The 18,894-nt window shown below is 36.6% G+C and overlaps 1 protein-coding gene across 6 annotated transcripts in view; it reads right to left on the reverse strand.

Moving 5' to 3' along the window:
• The window catches only part of BRAF (B-Raf proto-oncogene, serine/threonine kinase), a 178,676-nt gene that overhangs the window by 107,799 nt on the left and 51,983 nt on the right, over positions 1–18,894 (reverse strand). Inside the window, exon 2 of one of the 6 annotated variants that reach the window (XM_047694468.1) lies at positions 16,728–16,840. The exons of the other annotated variants lie outside the window; for them this stretch is intronic. The gene's annotated coding sequence lies outside the window, so the exon portion shown is untranslated. The remainder of the gene's footprint in view (positions 1–16,727; positions 16,841–18,894) is intronic. 6 annotated transcript variants of the gene reach the window in all.

Here is an 18,894-nt window from a genome sequence, read left to right on the forward strand (position 1 = left end):
ATAAATAAAATCTTTTAAAAAAATCTTGATATTAGAAATAGGGATCTTTTAACTTAATAAAATACATCTATAAGAAACCTGCAGCAAAATATCACAGTGAAAGGTCAGGTGTAAGACAAAGGTACCTGTTATCACTGATATCATACAGAGGAGGTTATAGTTAATAGTACGGAGAGCATATGAAAACGGACATAAAAATCGTAATAGTAGAGATAAAAATTTATTTGTAGGAAATATGATATCTATAGAAAAGCCAAAGAGAACCTAGAAACCATTAGGACTAATAACTAGTATCTATAAAAACTAATGTAGAATTCGTTTATCAAGATGACCGGATATAAGATGAAGTACACAGACATTATATAGTATTCCAATGCATCGGCCAGACCCAATTAAAAAAAGATGCCATTCAGGGTGCCTGGGTGGCTGAGCTGGTGAAGTGTCTGACTCTTGATTTTGGCCCAGGTCATGATCTCAGGGCTATGAGATCCAGCCCCACGCTGGGCTCTATGCTAAGCATGGGTCCTGCCTAAGAGTCTCCTTCTCCCTCTCCCTTTGCCCTCCGCCAACCTCCCTCTCTAAAATAAATAAATAAATATTTATTTACAAATTTAAATAAATTATCTAAATAAATAAATAAATAAAATGGGGGTGGGACCCATGGCCTTCACAATAGCAACAAAGACCACAAAGAATCTAGGTATAGGGACGCCTGTGTGGCTCAGTGGGTTAAGCCACTGCCTTTGGCTCGGGTCATGATCTCAGGGTCCTGGGATCGAGTCCCGCATCGGGTTCTCTGCTCGGCAGAGATCCTGCTTCCCTCTCTCTCTCTCTGCCTGCCTCTCCATCTACTTGTGATCTCTCTCTGTCAAATAAATAAATAAAATCTTTAAAAAAAAAAAAAAGAATCTAGGTATAAATCCTTTTTAAAAAAAGATTATTTATATTTAAGTAATCTCTACACCCAATGTGGGGCTCAAACTCACAACTGCAAGATCAAGAGTCACATGTTCCACTAACTGAGCCAGCTTAGAGCCCCTAGGAATAAATCTAATAAAAAATTTCAAGACCTTTGTAGACAGAACAAGAAAATAATATCCAAATGCGTAAAAGAAGATTGAGAAGAGAAACTCAGAGGACTCCGAAGGTTAATTTCTTCCTCTCAGTACCTATCAACAAGTTGACTCAGCAGGTCTGAGTTTACTTGATGCAAGAAAAGACTAATGAGAGACACAGAGCTCCCTTTTCTAATAAGGCCATTTCATCAACCTCAAAGTTCCAATTATTACTGAGGAGCCCTTTCCCTGGTATATTAATTCTAGTTATGTCTACTCTAAGTACACATCTATGTGAAGATAATAGAGCTCAGGATTATGTGTGCTCTGGCACTTCCTGTTTCCCACTAAATCTTATTTCACATTTATGCTATGTGATGCATGTGTGCAGGTGCATGGCCCAACCCTTCATGTGACAAAGACTAACATAAATGCCCTTTAGTATGAAGACTCAGTATCATAATAATCTCAATTTCCCCCAAATTAATTCAGTGAAAGACAATAAACAAAATCCTGAGATTTTTTCCCCCCATGGAATTTGGCAAACTGATTCTAAAATTCTTACAAAAGCACTGTAAAATGATAGCCTTTTAATTACTTTAAATAATGAGAATAAGAATGTACCATATGTACAGTAAGACTATCCATGTTTCATAGACTATATAATAAATAATTCTGGGGTAACTGGCTATCCTTACAGAAAATGTCAAATAATCCAAAAGAAAAATGGGCAATGGATTTATGAATAGGTAGCTGAACTAAAGAGAATTCAGACTATCCAACAGACACATGATAAAATAAATGACCTCATGGGGCCCCTGGGTGGCTCAGTCGGTTGAGCGACTGCCTGTGGCTCAGGTCATGATCTCGGGGTTCTGGGATTGAGCCCCATGTCAGGCTCCCTGCTCAGTGGAGAATCTGCTTCTCCCTCTCCCTCGGCCCCTCCTCTTCATCATGTTCTCTCTCTCAAATAAATAAATCTTTTAAAAATTAAAAAAAATAAGTGACCTAATTAGTAATCAAAGAAATGCAAATTAAAATAAGAAATCATTTCACACCCATGAGACCAGCAAAAAATTTAGGTCTAACCACATACAACAATAGGTGCTTTTCAATTCTACATGTGGTTATAATATAAATGCATGAGAATAAACTGGAAATATCCTGTTAAGCTGAAGATGGGCATTATAGGGGCGCCTGGGTGGCTCAGTGGGTTAAGCCTCTGCCTTCGGCTCAGGTCATGATCTCAGGGTCCTGGGATCGAGTCCTGCATTGGGCTCTCTGCTCAGCAGGGGGCCTGCTTCCTCCTCGCTCTCTCTGCCTGCATCTCTGCCTACTTGGGATCTCTCTCTGTCAAATAAATAAATAAAATCTTAAAAAAAAAAAAGATGGGCATTATACTATCATCTAACTATATCACTACTAACATATGTATAAGAAGTATTCTTTGCAGCAACATTTATAATAGCAAAATATTAGGACCAACTTAAATACTAAGAGAAAAATGGGTAAAAAACCAAAAGTAAAATAGTAAGTCAAAATGAGGAACTAGAGCTAAATATACTGACATGGATACATCTAAAAAATGTAACACTGAATGAAAAAAGTCAAGTTCCAAGGCATATACAGTTTTAAAATATGCAATTAATATTGTTTATGGATATACACCCATGGCAAAAATTTACAAATGAGGGGAAGTACGTGGGTAATGGAGTAACTGGGTGATGGGCATTAAGGAAAGTGCTTGATATGATGAGCACTGGGTGTTATATGCAACTGATGAATCACTAAATTCTACCCCGAAACTAATAATACACTATATGTTAACTAAATTGAATGAATTTATTTATTTACTTAGAGGTTTTATTTATTTATTCTACAGAGAGAGCGAGCATGAGTTGGGGAGGGAGGTAGAACAGAGGGAGAGGGACAGATACCGTGCTGAGCACAGAGCCAGATGTGGGGCCTAATCCCACAACCCCAAGACCATGACCCAAGCTGAAATCAAAAGTCAGATATACAACAAACTGAACCATCCAGGTGCCCCTTAACCAAACTGAATTTAAATTAAAAATTTCTTAAAAATTTAGAAACATGCATGGGTATGATAAACACTAAACTCAGGATAATGGGTACCTCTGAAGATGAAGAGGGCAGGGAACAGGATAAAGGATAAGCTCCAATTACCTTTGATGGTCTGTAAGGTACTTTATCTGTGTCTGTAATTTTGTTTAGAAAATCTGAAGTAAATATGATAAAAGACTTAATTCAAAAAAACTGGGTTATAGGTACATGGATAATGAACATTATCTTTTTTAAAAGATTTCATTTATTTATTTGTCACAGAGAGAGAGCACAAGCTGAGGGAGCAGCAGGTAGAAAGGGAGAAGCAGGTTCCCCACTGAGCAAAGAACTGGATGTGGAACTCATCCTGGGATCCCAGGATCATGACCCGATCCAAAGACAGACACTTAACTGAATGAGCCACCCAAGGGCCCCCAAAATCAACATTATTGTACTTATGCTTTTCTTACGCTTGAAAAAAGGAAGGGGAGAATGAAGAAGGAAACTGAGGTGGTGAGTTGCTTAGCTCCTTTCATACTAAAAGCTGTCCTTCCACTTATAATTAGGGTAGCCCTAAACCTGCCAACTCCAATCCTTGTGTTCTAGAAAAAACCAACCAATGAATACACAAAAACTTAAAGAGAACTCACAATCAGACTTCTCATTTACAAAAGTCTAGACCAATTTAACTGCAAAACCCTCTAATCAACTCAGTCCTTTATTCATGAATATGAATAGTCAAGAATCACAAGATATGAACAGCATGGTAACTACAGTTAATAACACTGTAATACATATTTGAAAATTTCTAAGACTAAATCTTAAGAGTTCTTATCGCAAGAAAAAAAATTGTGACCATGTGTGGTGACGGATGTTAACTAGACTTACTGTGGTGATGATCTGTCAATATATACAAATGGCAAATCACGTTGTATACCTAAAACTGATATGTCTATTATATTTCCATTAAAAAAAAAGGAGGGCACCTGGTTGGCTCAGTTGGTAGAACATATGACCCTTGATCTTAAGGTCCTGAGTTGAAGTCCCATGTTGGGTATGAAGCCTACTTTAAATTAATTAAATTAATTAATAAATTTAATTAATTGATTGATTTAATTAAATTAATAAAAATTAATTAAAATTTTAATTAATAAATTTAAATTAATTAAGTCAATCTCTGTCTTAAAAAAAAGAGACGAAAAAGAAAAGAATCACAAGATACCACGAAAATCCAACAGAAGGAAAGAAAAAGATCACAAAGAACAGAATGACCAGGCAAGGAGAAAGTGGAAATACTGTTATAGGAAAAAATTTTAGAAAGGGTAAATAACAGAATGAGTAAAGACCACAGCAGCAATATGTAATAGGACATGTAAAGTCTCAAGAACTTACTTCAATAGGAATCATAGGTCTGAAAATATTCCTACCCTTTGACTTAGCAATTCCACTTCAAGGAATTTCCAAATCTCCTACAAAACTGGAAAAACATAGTAGGTCCTTGGTTCTAGCCTTTAAAAAGATAAGTCACCAGGCGAAAAAACATCAACTGATTTTTTTAAAATGGCACTACCTTTACATACAACAAAGCAAACAAAAAACATGAACATGAAAAAACTGGTCTAAAAAAAGAAAGAAAGGAAAACATACCCCATCAGAAGTAATGTTTCAGAGTAAAAGGTTAAAAGATAGGACGTGTGGTTTTAGTAGAGTAAGTATGGTAAGCAAGAGGCACATGAAAACAAGAAGTCAGAAAAATTAAGCAAGAAGCTAGATTATGAAGAAGTCCTGAAAACACTGGTAAGTAGTTTGGATTTTACACTAGGTCCAATGAAAACCCAAACTCTCAAAACTGGGTACATGTGTATGAGTGTGTATGTGACATAATCTGACTGGTATCTTATTATTGACAATTATCATCCCATTTTCTAGATGAGAATATTGTGGCACAGAGGTATTAAGTATTTTGCTCACAGCCACAGAGCAGGTAAACAATAAGGAGTCAGGATTTAATTCAAGATAATGAAATCCAGAGCAGTAAATATTATAATGGCTTTAATTATCACTCTAGTGAAGAATGGATTATAGGAAGGTTAACAGTGGATGCAAAGAAGACCAGTTGAGATTATGGTTGTAGGCTAAGCAAGAGATGATTGCTCGAACTACGGTGGAAGCAATGCAGAAAAACGGAATTTGGGATATATTTTAAAAGTAGAGAAAATAGGGCGCCTGGGTGGCTCAGTGGGTTAAGCCGCTGCCTTCGGCTCAGGTCATGATCTCAGGGTCCTGGGATCAAGGCCCGCATCGGGCTCTCTGCTCAGCAGGGAGCCTGCTTCCCTCTCTCTCTTTCTCTGCCTGCCTCTCCATCTGCTTGTGATCTCTCTCTGTCAAATAAATAAATAAAATCTTTAAAAAAAAAAAAAAGTAGAGAAAATAAAACTTACTAACAAATTAGATATGGGGAAGGGGTGGGAGAGAAAAATAAGAGTCAAGAGCCAAAATTTTGGTATAAGCAACAGGATGGACAATGATGCCATTTACTGAAGTGGGGCAATCAAGAGGGAGAGTTAGCAAGCATTATGTGTCACCAACAGCAGAGGTCAATGAAATGATCAAGAAGGCAAGCTGGCCATGCATTTTAGAACTTAGAAGGAGAGATGAGGCAGGAGATACAGGCAGGTGTCACAGCACAGTAATAAGCGGATTTCCAAGGGAGTATAGGCAAAGAATAAACCGTAAGGCCCACCAATATTTAGAGGACTAGTAAAACAAACAAACAAACAAACAAACAAAAAAACCAGAAACCACAAAAATGGTTGAGAAGAAACAGACACTGAAGGAGGTGAAAAACTATTCAGAGAAGAAAATTTATTGGACAAAAACTGGAACAAGAATAATGGAAGAAGACACTAAGAAGAATGGAATTTTATATATCTGGTCATCACATTTACACACATTTGCAGAAATACCTGACCTGGGGGATAACACAGCATGTTTGCAGGCTAAAAGGAACATCCAACAGAGAGGGAGAAACTGATGATGTGGAAGAGAGATGCTAACTGCAGGAAAGAAGTCCCAGAGACAGTAAGAAGAGATGCAACCTGAGTCACAAGAAGAGGAATTAAACTGTCAGGGAAGGTCTCTGGTAACAACTGAAAGGAAGACAGAGAACAAGAAGCCCAATGCAGATAGGTCTGTAGATTTGGTGGTGAGATAAGAGCTGCATCTAACTTCTCAACAAAGTTTGAGGTGAAGCCCACAGATGAGAGTGAGCTGTAAGAAGTTCGCAATGAGTGGAAACGAAGTCTTAACAGGCAAAGTGAAGCAGCAGCAGCAGCACTGCCGGCAGACACAGGTGAAGGCCTATTGAGGTTTATGGCATAAATTTAAAGTGGTACATACAACTGCCTGAGGGTGGGCAGACAGAGGGCACACAGTTGGTATTTTGTTAGGCCCATAAAATGAAAGGGGAGAGTGTCAGGGATATTAGTAATTGTTATAGTCATTCCCTGGTCCTAAAGTTGGTGGGCTGTGAAAAGACAGTTTCACTGTCGTGAAGTGAAAGACAGTTTCACTTCACTTCACGGCTGAAGAAGTGCTATAATCAGGGGCCAGACAGGTGTCTGGAATCTTCTTAAGATTAAAAAAGAGGTTGGTGGGTGGGGGTGCCTGGGTGGCTCAGGTCATGATCTCAGGGTCCTGGGATAGAGCCTTGAGTCAGGCTCCCTGCTCATAGGGAACCTCCTTCTGCATCTCCTCCCTGCTCATGCTCTCTCTCTGATAAACAAATAAAATATTTAAAAAATAAAAAATAATAATAAAAAAGAGGTCGAGGATTTAAGAGTCTATTGATCATAGTTCCACAATAACTTTGGGCAGGTGAGTGAGAAATACAAAGAGGGAAGTAGTATTCCTGAAATCAATAAGCAGAAAGTATCCTGGCTTTTCAGTTAAACTTGGAAATTAATCTAAAATTATCCAAAATGGAATAAAAGGAGGAAAGACTTTTTGTTTTTGTTTTTTTCCTGGCTAATTAAAAGCAGATATACCTTAGTAGTTTCAGGGATCCTGGAAAAACAAAACATAACAGCACCAAAAATGAACTATTTTATTATTATATTTTTAAAAGATTTTATTTTTAAGCAGTCTCTATGCCCAACTTGGGGCCTGAAGTCACAATCCCGAGATCAAGAGCTGCACACTCCACCAACTGAGCCAGCCAGGTGCCCCCCAAAATAACTATTTTTAAACTGTCCATAAGATCATGCACTAAATTTATTTAACTTCAAAAACAAGTCACTCTCACTTCTCCAAAACCCTGGAACACCATTCCAGAGCACTGAGCCTTACAATTCTACAGTAAAAGATGTGTGGGAAAACATAAGTAAATAACTAGGGCATAGTGGCCTATTAGGACTGTAAGCTCAGTGAAATTAATATCAATACCACATTGATCACTATTTTATTCCCAGCACCTAAGAACACTAGCATGAAGCAGGTAGTTCACAGGTCAGAGAAGTAGGAGCCAACTTAGTCAAAATATTTTCCATCTTTCTCAAATGGAGCTCCATGAAAGAATTCAGTCCTAATGTACCAAGTGTGAGTCCAAGGCATTCTCTCTGATGTACAGAGAATGATGCTTATGAGACTCTCAGAAGAGGCAGAGTTAAAAAAATATGTTCACAAATTTTAGGTATTTTTTAGTAAATCTGAAATAATGAATAATATTTTATGAAGAGCACTTGATGGTATGTGAGTGTTTTCAGGATACAATATTACCATACACACATTGGAAAAACATCACCTATTTCCTTTGCTTCATGGGCTTTTCCCCTTCCCGCAAAAAATACACTGTCGAGTATTCAACAATCTTACAATTTTTCTCTCAGTATAAGATCTCTCCAGCTTCTAATTCCATTTTCCCAGTGCCAGGTACTCTAATAACAAGAGTTGATAAGAATATTATGCCAATAGAATATTGTACTTTTCTAGCATTTACTTTGTACCAGGCGCTGTTAACACACATAGTATATATTAAACTGGCTCAACTCCCCCTAATAACTCAAGTTATTTAGTTTGGAACTATTATTATCCTTACTTTAAAGAAAAGCAAGCAGGTGAAAAAACGAACCTGGCCCAGGTCAGACAGCTAATCAGTGGTAGAACAACTGTGATATACTGCATGGCCTGTGTGTCTATGAGAAGGCCAGAAGGCACCCCCGATCTGCAGTGTCACTTTCCAGTTTCAGCTACCTGTGATCCACCACAGACTGAAAAGAGCTAATCCTCCTTCTGACAGATTGTGAGAAGGTCATTAGTGGCCTAAAGCTACATCACAGTGCCTGTCACTTCATTTCATCTCACCATGGAGGTATTTTATCTCACACCATCACAAGGATAAGTACAGTATAAGATATTGTGAGACAGACAGAGAGAGAGAGAAAGAAGAGACAACACTTAACTTTTATTACAGTATATTGTTATAATGAATTATTTTATTATTAATGTTGTTAATCTCTTCCTGTGCCTAATTTAATAAATTAAACTTTATCACAGGTATGTATGTACAGGAAAAAACAAAGTATATATAGGGTTCAGTACTATACACAGTTTCAGGCATCCACTGGGGATCTTGGAACATATCCTCCATGGATAAGGGGGGAAGTGGACTACTTGAAGAAAAATTCCACCATCAGGTAATTAAACCAAAATCCTTGATATTGTAGTTGAGGAAAGATAAGCACAAAACAAACATAATATGTCAGATGGTGATTAGAAGCTCTAAGAAAAAGCTGGAAAGCAGGAAGGAAGTGGGTGGCTATTAATTCTATAAAGTAGTTAGAGTTGAAGGACTCACTGATAAGATAATATATGAATGGAGACCTGAGGGAGTGAGGGAGCAAACTTGCCATGTAGGTGTATAAAAAGAAAATCAGACGGAAAATAAATGCAAGGCATTAAGATAGGAGAATGGATTGGTGACAGGCTGACTGCATTCATGACCCCAATTAATGGTTTCCCTGTAGGCATACCTTCTGTTCAATAACTTGCAATCCTTTTCCACTCTAATCCTTCTCCAAGTGACTTGTTTCAGGCAACAGGATTTAGGAAACATGACCCAAGCAGATGCTTAAAATGCAAACACAAACTTCTTGCTTTCCTGCACAATTGAACTTGCTTGCCCATATACTTATGCCTTGCTATGAAACACGTTTGGGCTAGCCTCCTAGAACCAAGTTGTGCCATTCAAGGCCATCCTAGACCAGCTAGCCTTCTTAAACCATCAGTTTGGTCAAAGAAACTTAAAAGAGTTTAGCAAAGGTTAGCTCAGCCCCATGTCCTGCTAACAGATTCACAGTGGTTGTGTGAAGCACTAAGCTTTGGGGTGGTTTGTTATACCATAAATAATTAATGCACTGTGTTAGAAGAGCACAACAATATACAATAGAACATACAAAAACTTATACATGAATCTTCATAGATGCATTATGCACAATTAACCAAAAAGGGGAAACAACCCCAACCACTCATCAACTAGTAAATAAATAAATAAAATGTGGTAATATTCACTGGAATATTATTTGGCAATAAAATGAAATAAAATACTGATATATGCTATAACATGAACAAATCTTGAAAATGTACTTATTAAAATAATTAGAGTAGGTAACTTAAATAAGACCTAGATATCTACATTTGGAATTAAATTAAAAGGCCTGGGCTAGAGATATAAATCTGGAAATTGAGAAATAACATGATTTTCACTCATTCTAAATGACACTTTTTCTTTTACATTGTAACAGAAATCAGAACGCATCTTACAACTGGTGACATCTTAAAATTGCTGTTGTCCAGATGGTGAGCACAATGTAGTTCTCATTGCCTACATGTGCACAACTTGATGAACTCTATTCAGATGGTCATCAGTAAACTAACTTATGAGCATTGTTGGTATTGCATATGTTGACGTTAACTGCCACTGTAAAATATATCCAGAAAGATTATGTTTCTCCATTGAAACAAAAGTTATTATGTATGCAGAAAGGCCAAAAACAAGAGATGGCTGAGGATAAATTTGATATGGGTGGAAGAGGTAAGTTTTTTAAAAAGTGAAAATAAGTTCTGAAAAAGTTTAATTTACTATTTTTTTGTGGTACATAAAACAACAGTGTATCTTACAACCAAATGTATCTCTGATTCAGTGAAAAATAAGAGATGATATTTAAGATTATAAAATGGAAAGACAGACCCCAGGGCAAGATCCTACCTCATCATAGCTCTTCCGTCATAGGAGAATTGCAAAAATTTAGTGAGATATTTATAAAGCACTATGCAGACTGCTTAAGACATAATTAAAAACACAACCATTAGGTACTGATATCACCATTAAATGTTTAAAGGCCCACAACAGAAGTTCTATCAAATGAGCAGTTTCCACAGAATGTGTACTAGCCAGGATAGACTACATTATGCTGTGTTAAGGAATCCCCAATGGCTTAAAACAAAAAAGGTTTATTTTTGTTCATGCTATCTGTCCATTTCAGAGAGACCGGGAAGCTCTGATTATTACAGTCATTCAGGAATTCAAGCTGAAAGAGCAGCCACCATTTTGAACAATGTCAATCACTAGGCTGGGCAGAAGGGGGGCGGTGGGGAAGCTTTGGAGGAACTAATATTGGCAATTAGACATAAGATATGAGGAGACACAAGACATTGCTGTTCATAACACGCTGAAAACTAGTCACATGGCCTTCTGCGTAACCAGAATAGGAAAACTGGATATAACGATTACCACAGAAGACTGATTTATCTAGAAATATATATAAGAAAACAAAAGAAAGGGGCGCCTGGGTGGTTCAGTCTGTTAAGTGGCTGCCTTCAGCTCAGGCCACGATCCCTGGGTGCTGGGATTGAGCCGCGCATCGGGCTCTCTGCGCAGTGGGGAGCTGCCTTCTCCCGTCTGCCGTTCCCCCTGCTTGTGCTTGCTCTCTCTCTCATTTGCTCTGTGTCAAATAAATAAATAAAATCTTAAAAGAAAAAAAAAAAAGAAAACTACAGAAAGATAACCTGACACTGATGATAACTACATGTCATAGAAGAAATAAGGAAATATATTACATACATCTACCAAACACCATCCACATTTAACAGCCTTTGCCCCTTCTTTAATTCCAGTACAGTTAACATCCAGTATTATATGGGTTCCAGGAGTACAACATAGCGATTCCACAACTCTTTAAACCACTCAGTGCTCATCATGATGAGTGTACGATGAATCCCTTTCATCTATTTTGCCCATCCTCCCCACCCAATTCCCCTCTGGTAACCTTCAGGTTGTTCTCTATAAAGAAGTCTGTTTTTTTGTTTATCTCTCATTTTTTCCCTTGGTTTTTTAAATTCCACATGAGTGACATCATATGGTATTTGTCTTTCTCTAACTGACTTTTTCACTTAGCACTATGCCCTCTACTCTGTCCATGTTGTTGCAAATGGCAAGATTTCATTCCTCCTTATGACTAATATTCCAGTGTGTATATATACATATACATGTATGTATGTATGTATAAACACACATATATGCATACATATATACATATGTATGCATATACACGTGTGCATATACATATATGTACATATACACCCCCCACTTCTTCTTACCCATTCTTCTATCATTGGCTACTCAGGCTGCTTCCATAATTTGGCTACTGTAAATAATGCTGCAATAAACAAAGGGGTGCAAGTATCTTTTCACATAAGTATTTTTATTATTTTTTGAGTAAATACCCAATACTGGAATTACTGGATCACATGGTAATTCTCGTTTTAAAATTTTGAGGAACCTCCATTCTGTTTTCCACAGTGGCTGTGCCAGTTTGCATTCCCACCAATGGTGTACAATGGTTCCCTTTTCTCTAGATCCTTGTCAACACGTTACTTGTGTTTTTGATTTTAGTCATTCTGACAGATGTGAGATGGTGGTATCTCATTGTTGTTTTGATTTGCATTTCCCTGATGATGAGTGATGCTGACCATCTTTTCATCTGTCTGTTGGCCATCTGTATGTCTTCTTGGAAGAAATGCCTATTCATGTCTTCTACCCGTTTTTTAAATTGGATTATTTATTTTTTTGTTGTTGATGTGTATAAATTCTTATATAAAGATACTAAACTATTATCTAGTATGTCATTTGAAAATATCTTCTTTTCGATAAGCTTTTAGTTTTGATGATTGTTTCCTTCACTGGACACAGCTTTTTATTTCGATATAGCATCAATAGTTTATTTTTGCTTTTGTTTCCCTTCCTTAGGAGACATATCCAGAAAAATATTGCTATGGCCGATTATCAGAAAAATTACTGTTTATGTTCTTTTTTAGGATTTTCATGGTTTCAGGTTTCACATTTACATCTTTGATTGATGCTGAGTTTGTGTGTGGTGAAAGAAAGTGGTCCAGTTTTCCCCACCTCATTTGTTGAAGAGACTATCTTTTCCCCATTGCATATTTTTGCCTCTTTTGTCAAAGGTTAATTGACCATATAATCATGGGTTTATTTCTGGACTCTCTATTCTGTTCCGTTGATCTATGTGTCCTCTTTTGTGCCAGTACCATACTGTTTTGGTTAACAGAGTTTGGTAGTATATCTTGAAGTCTGAGATTATGGTATCTTCAATTTTGTCATTCTTTTTCCAAGACTACTTTGGCTATTCAGGGTTTTCTGTAGTTCCATATGAATTTTAAAATTGTTTTAGTTCTGTGAAAAATGCTACTGGAATTTTGATAGGGATTGCAGATTGCTTTGGTAGTATGGACATTTTAACAGTATCTGTTCTTTCAATCCATGAGCATGCAGTATCTTTCCATTTGTTCGTGTTACTTTCAATTTCTTTCATCAGTGTTTTATACTTTTTAAGAGTACAGGTCTGAATTTCCTCAGTTTATTCCTAGGAATTTTATTATTTTTGGTGCAATTATAAAAGGGATTGTTTTCTTAATTTCTCTTTCTGCTCTTTCATTATTACTGTGTAGAAATGGAATCAATTTATGCATACTGATTTTGTATTATGCAACCTTACTGAATTCATTTATTAGTTCTAGTAGTCTTTTGGTGGAGTCTTTAGGGTTTTCTATGTATAGTATATCATCTGCAAATAGTGAAAGTTTTACTTCTTCCTTACTAATCTGGATTCCTTTTATTTCTTTTTCTTATCTATTGTGGCTAGGACTTCCAGTACTATTTGAATAAAAGTGGTGAGGGTGGACATCCTTGTCTTGTTCCTGACCTCCGCAGAAGAGGTCAATCCATTCCCCAACCCCAGTATGATCTTAAATGTGAGTTTTTCCACATGTGGCCTTTATTATGTTGAGGTATGTTCCTTATAAGTCTACTTTGTTGAGGGTTTTTATCATGAATGGATGTTGTACTTTGTCAAATTCTTTTTCTATATCTATTGAAATGACCATATGGTTTCTATCCTGTCTCTTGTTGATGTTATGCATCATGTCAGCTGATTTGCAAATACTGAACCACACTTGCACCCTGGAAATAAATCCCACTTGATATGTGAATGATTTTTTCAATGTATTATTGGATTAAGTTTGCCAATGTTTTGTTGAGGATTTTTGCATCTGTGTTCACCAGAGATATCAGCCTGTAGTTCCCCTTTTTTTGTGGTGTCTTGAATTGGTTTTGGTATCAGGGTAGTGGTGGCCTATCAAATGATTTGGAAATTTTCCTTCTATTTTTTGGGAAAGTTTGAGAAGAAAAGGTATCAATTCTTCATTAAGTATTTGGTAGGGATTACCCTGTGAAGCCGTGTGGTCCCAGGTAATTGTTTATGGGCAGTTTTTCAATTACTGATTCAATCTCATTGCTGTTCTGGTTTTGCAGACAAATTTCTGTTTCTGTTCAAATTTTGTACTTCTTCATGCTTCAGTCTTAGGAGGTTACATGTTTCTAGGAATTCACCCATTTCTTCTAGGTTGTCAAATTTGTTTCTATGTAATCCTTCATAATACTCTCTTACAATTCATTATATTTCTGTGCTGTCAGTTATTATTTCTCCTTTCATTTGTGATTTTGTTTGCGTTCTTTCTCTCTTGTTAATGAGTCGAGAATTTTGCTGATCATTTCAAAGGACCAACTCCTGATTTCATTGATCTGTTCTGCTTCTTAGTTTCTATAACACTTATTTCTGCTCTCATTTTTGTTATTTCCTTTCTTCTGCTGCTTTTTGGTTTTGTTTGTTCTTTTTCTAGCTTCTTGACATAGGTCTAGATTGCTATAAACTTCCCTCCTATAACCCCTTTTGCTTTGTCCTAAAGATTTTGGTTTGTCCTATTTTCATTTTCATCTCTCTCCACATAATTTTTAATTTCTTCTTTGATTTCTTGGTTGATCCATTCATTGTTTAGGAGTATCTTATTTGACCTCCGTGTATTTATGGTCTTTCCAGAATATTTTTCTTGTACTTGATTTCTAGTTACACAGCATTGTGGTCAGAAAAGATGCATGGCAACTTCAGTCCTTTTTAGTTTGTTGAGACTTGTTTTGTTGCCTAATATTCTGTGTTTGCTTGAAAAGAATGTGCATTTTGCTGTTTTAGAATGGAATGTTCTATGTATGTGTGTTAAACCCATCTGGTCCAGTGTGTCATTCAAAGCCTCTGTTTTCTTGTTGGTTTTCTGTTTGGATGACCTGTCCACTGATGTAAGGGGTATAAAAGTCCCCTACTATTATTGTATTACTATTGATTATTTCCTTTATGTTTGTTACGAGCTGCTCTATATATCTTGGTGCTCTCATGCTGGGTGCATAAATATTTACAATTGTTACATCTTGTTAGATTATCCTCTTTATTACCATATAGTAATCTTCTCTTTGTTTTAATGTCTGTTTTGTCCAAATATAAGTACTGCCACCCTGGCTTTCTTTTGACATCCATTCATATGATAAATGTTTCTCTATCCCCTCAATCTGTATGTGTCTTTAGGTCTGAAATGAGTGTCTTATAAGCAGCATATAGACAGGTAAGAGGGTGGATGGAGGCATGACTAGAAAGACAGATCCACTGAAGCATAGCGAATGGGGCCCGGCATAAGCAGGTTAGAAAGTGAATGTTGAGAGCAGTGCTTGTTCACACAGGCGGCTGTATATATAGTTTATGCTGGGGACAGGGGAGGGAGATGGCACCTGCCAGCTCCTTTGTTCCTAGAGAGGTTCCTTAACCATCACTATCCCTCAAGGACACACTCTGAAATGAGTAAAGTACTCTCCCCTCCCAGTATATCCCTGGTGTTTTTCAAACTATTGCTTCTACACTATAAATCTGTGGGCTGTCTGTCCTGCTATCTCTTTAAGGGCAGGGATTCAGCATCCTATCACCCTCCAAGCTCTCCCAGAGCCATAAAGCTCACTGTTCTTAACATTCCAGGCATTAAGTCCTGCTTGTTGTATGAATTCATGAAACTCAGCCCCTTGCTTTCAACACCAAGTTATGGGGATTTGTCTTTCCCATGCAGCCTCCCCCATGTCCTATTCTGCTTCCCCCCATTCTCTTAGCTATTGGCTCCCTACCCACAGATGGCCACAGTCCATCGAACTTCCTACTGCATCTCCACCCTTCTACCCTCTTCATTGTGGCCTCTCTCTCCCTTTAGTTGTGGAGTTTATTCTACTGTCTTCAGGTCATTTCCTGGGTTACATATGCTGATGTGAGTATTACCTTGTACCAGTGAAATGAACTTAGAGTCCTCTTACTGTATCATCTTCCCAACCTCTCTTGTGTACCACAAATTTTTTTTTCTTTTTAGTTTTTATTTAAACTCCAGTTAGTTAAAATACAATGTAATATTAGTTTCAGATGTACAGTATAGTGATTCAATGTAAACTTTTAAGAAAATCCCCTTCAATAAAAAAAAAAATGAAGTTAATAATTCCTTCCTCTGGGGGTGCCTGGGTGGTTCAGTCAGTTGAGCATCCAATTCTTGGTTTCAGTTTGGGTCGTGATCTCAGGGTTGTGAGACTGAGCCCTGTGTCAGGCTCTAAACTCAGCAAGGAGTCTGCTTGAGATTCTCCTTCTTTGTTCCTCCCCAAACCCTACTCTATCTCTCTCTAAAATAAATCTTTAAAAACAGTAATAATTCTTTCCTCTACATACTAAAGGAATCTATTGTGATAACCAGAAAACAATACACCTTGTGCTCACCTCAGCAGCACATATACTAAAAAAACAATATGCCCTCTCCATGAGCTATAATATAGGCTTCTACAGGGCATGCCACCACAGACTACCAAAACTGAGGCTCTGCAAAACTTGTGGGTAAGGAGACATGGTGTTGGCAAGATTTGCACTGTTCTTCTTAGACAGGGAACCCACAGCTGTAATATGCTGATGGACTTCCTTATTTTAACTTTTAAGAAAATTTAAAACGGGAACATTTCAAAAATACCATTCAAAACTACATTTTAAAATATGCTACTAACATAATAAAAAACTGCTTTAAAATATGCTAAAACATTAAAAAAAGCAATTCTCTACTGTCTCATTAATGTTATTAATTTTAGTTTGTTTCTGAGACTTCTTAACTTTTCTTAAAACTATAAGGCCCTACCTGAAGAATTTGCTCAGCTCCAAGGTTCCAGAAAATCTTAACTTCGTAAATCCTTACAGGTAGCTCTCTTCACTTCCAAATTTCTAATGAGTTCATCCTTCTGACTCAGGTAACTAGAAAAAAAAAGGCTTTAGCCTATATTCCAACTGCTCTAAATTTTTGCTTTCCTGAATAAAACAAAACAAAACAAAAAAAAGAGAGAAAGAGTGCTGCAAAAAATATTTCTATGCCTCAGTGTGAACCTATATGGCTATCATTTCATAGTCAGAGTAATTCTCTTAACATAATATTCAAAATGAACAGGAAACAATTCAAAATTATTGATCATACAAAGAATCAGGAAAATGACCAACTCACATGAAAAGACAACCAAAAGATACTAACTCCAAGATGACCCAAATGTTTAAGTTATCTGACAAAAACTTTAAAACAGCTATAATAAATATGCTTCAATAAGTGATCAAAAATACTTTTGGGGTGCCTGGCTCCCTCAGTCACTACAGTATGTAACTCATGATTTCAGAATTATATGCTTGAGCCCAACATTGGGTGTAGAGATTACTTACAAATAAAATCTTTGAAAAAAATACTCTTGAAACCAATGAGAAACTAGAGAATCTCAGCACAGTAAAGACAGAAGAACCAACAGAAACTTTACAACTTAAAATTTAAATAACACAAATTTAAAAACTCAATGGATGGACTTCACAGCAGACTGAAGATAGAAGAGTCAGTTAACATGAATACAGATCAATAGAAATTATCCAATTTTAAGAGCGGGGGCAGGGGAGGAATTTAAATTAAAAAAAAAAAAAAAAACAGAACTTGTATGGTTCTATGGAACAACAGTAAGATTAAGAGTTGTGTCACTGAACTCCAAAAGGAACGGAAAGTGAACAGTGAGGGGTGCCTGGGTGGCTAAGTCAATTAAGCATCCAACTTGTGATTCAGGCTCAGGTCATAATCTCATGGGTCATGAGACTGATCCCCTCATCACCTCTGCGCTCAGCAGGGAGTCTACTTGAGATTCTCTCTCCCCTCCCTCTGTCCCTCCCTCCACTCTCTTGCATGCTTTCACTCTAAAATAAATAAACAAACATATCTTTAAAACATTTTTGGAAAAATAATTGTTGAAACTTTCCCAAATTTGACAAAACATGTAAAACTGAAGAGTCAGAAAGGTCAGTGAATCCCAAAATGGATAAATACATAGAAATAAACACAAATACATAATTAAATGCTGAAAACCAAAGACAAATTATCTTGCAAGCTGATAGATAAAAATTACCCACAAACTGTAAAGGAACAACATTTCAGATGACTACAGATCTCACTAGAAACCATGAAGACCAAAAGAAAGTAGCACATTTTCAAGGACCAAAAAAAAAAAAAGAACTGACAACCTAGAATTCTCTATCCAGTGAAAATATCTTTCAGCAATTAAAACAAAGATATTTTCAGATAAATGAAAACAGAGAGAATTTGTTGTCAACAGACCTGCTCTGTAAGAATTACTAACAGAAATGGTAAATGTAATATATTAATCCTCACCTCTTACATTCTTTAAATATGTATAATAGTTGAAAAAGAAAACATATAACACTGCCTAAGGGGGTTTGTATGAAGAGAAATGTTACATCCACGTCAACAATAACAAAAGGGGGCAGGAAGACAAAGAGACCTATATAATGGTAACATTTCTAATAATGCACTTAAGGGGATAAAAAATTTATTCTAAGCAGACAGTGAAGACTTTAGTATGTATATTATAATCTCATGAGCAATCACTAAGGAAATATACACAGGATTACCACACAAAGGAAGTTTTAAATGGAATACTAAACAATGTACAAATAATCCAGAAGGAGGCAAGAAAGGAGGAAGAGAATAATGAAAAACAGAGAAAACTAACATAAAACAAACAACTAAACTGGTAAACCTAAGTCCAGATATATCAATAATTACATCACATTACAGTAAATAGCCTATAGATACAAATTAAGAGGTAAAGACGGACAGAAGAGATGAAAAAATACCCAACTACATGGTGTCTACAAATAACTCACTTTAAATTTAATGACATAGATAGCATAAAAGGATGGGAAAATACCTATCATGCAAACTAATAATAAAAAAAAGCTTTACTATGTTAATATCAGATAAAGTA

This window comes from Lutra lutra, chromosome 11 (assembly GCF_902655055.1).
Source record: "Lutra lutra chromosome 11, mLutLut1.2, whole genome shotgun sequence".
In the NCBI taxonomy this organism is placed as follows: domain Eukaryota; kingdom Metazoa; phylum Chordata; class Mammalia; order Carnivora; family Mustelidae; genus Lutra; species Lutra lutra.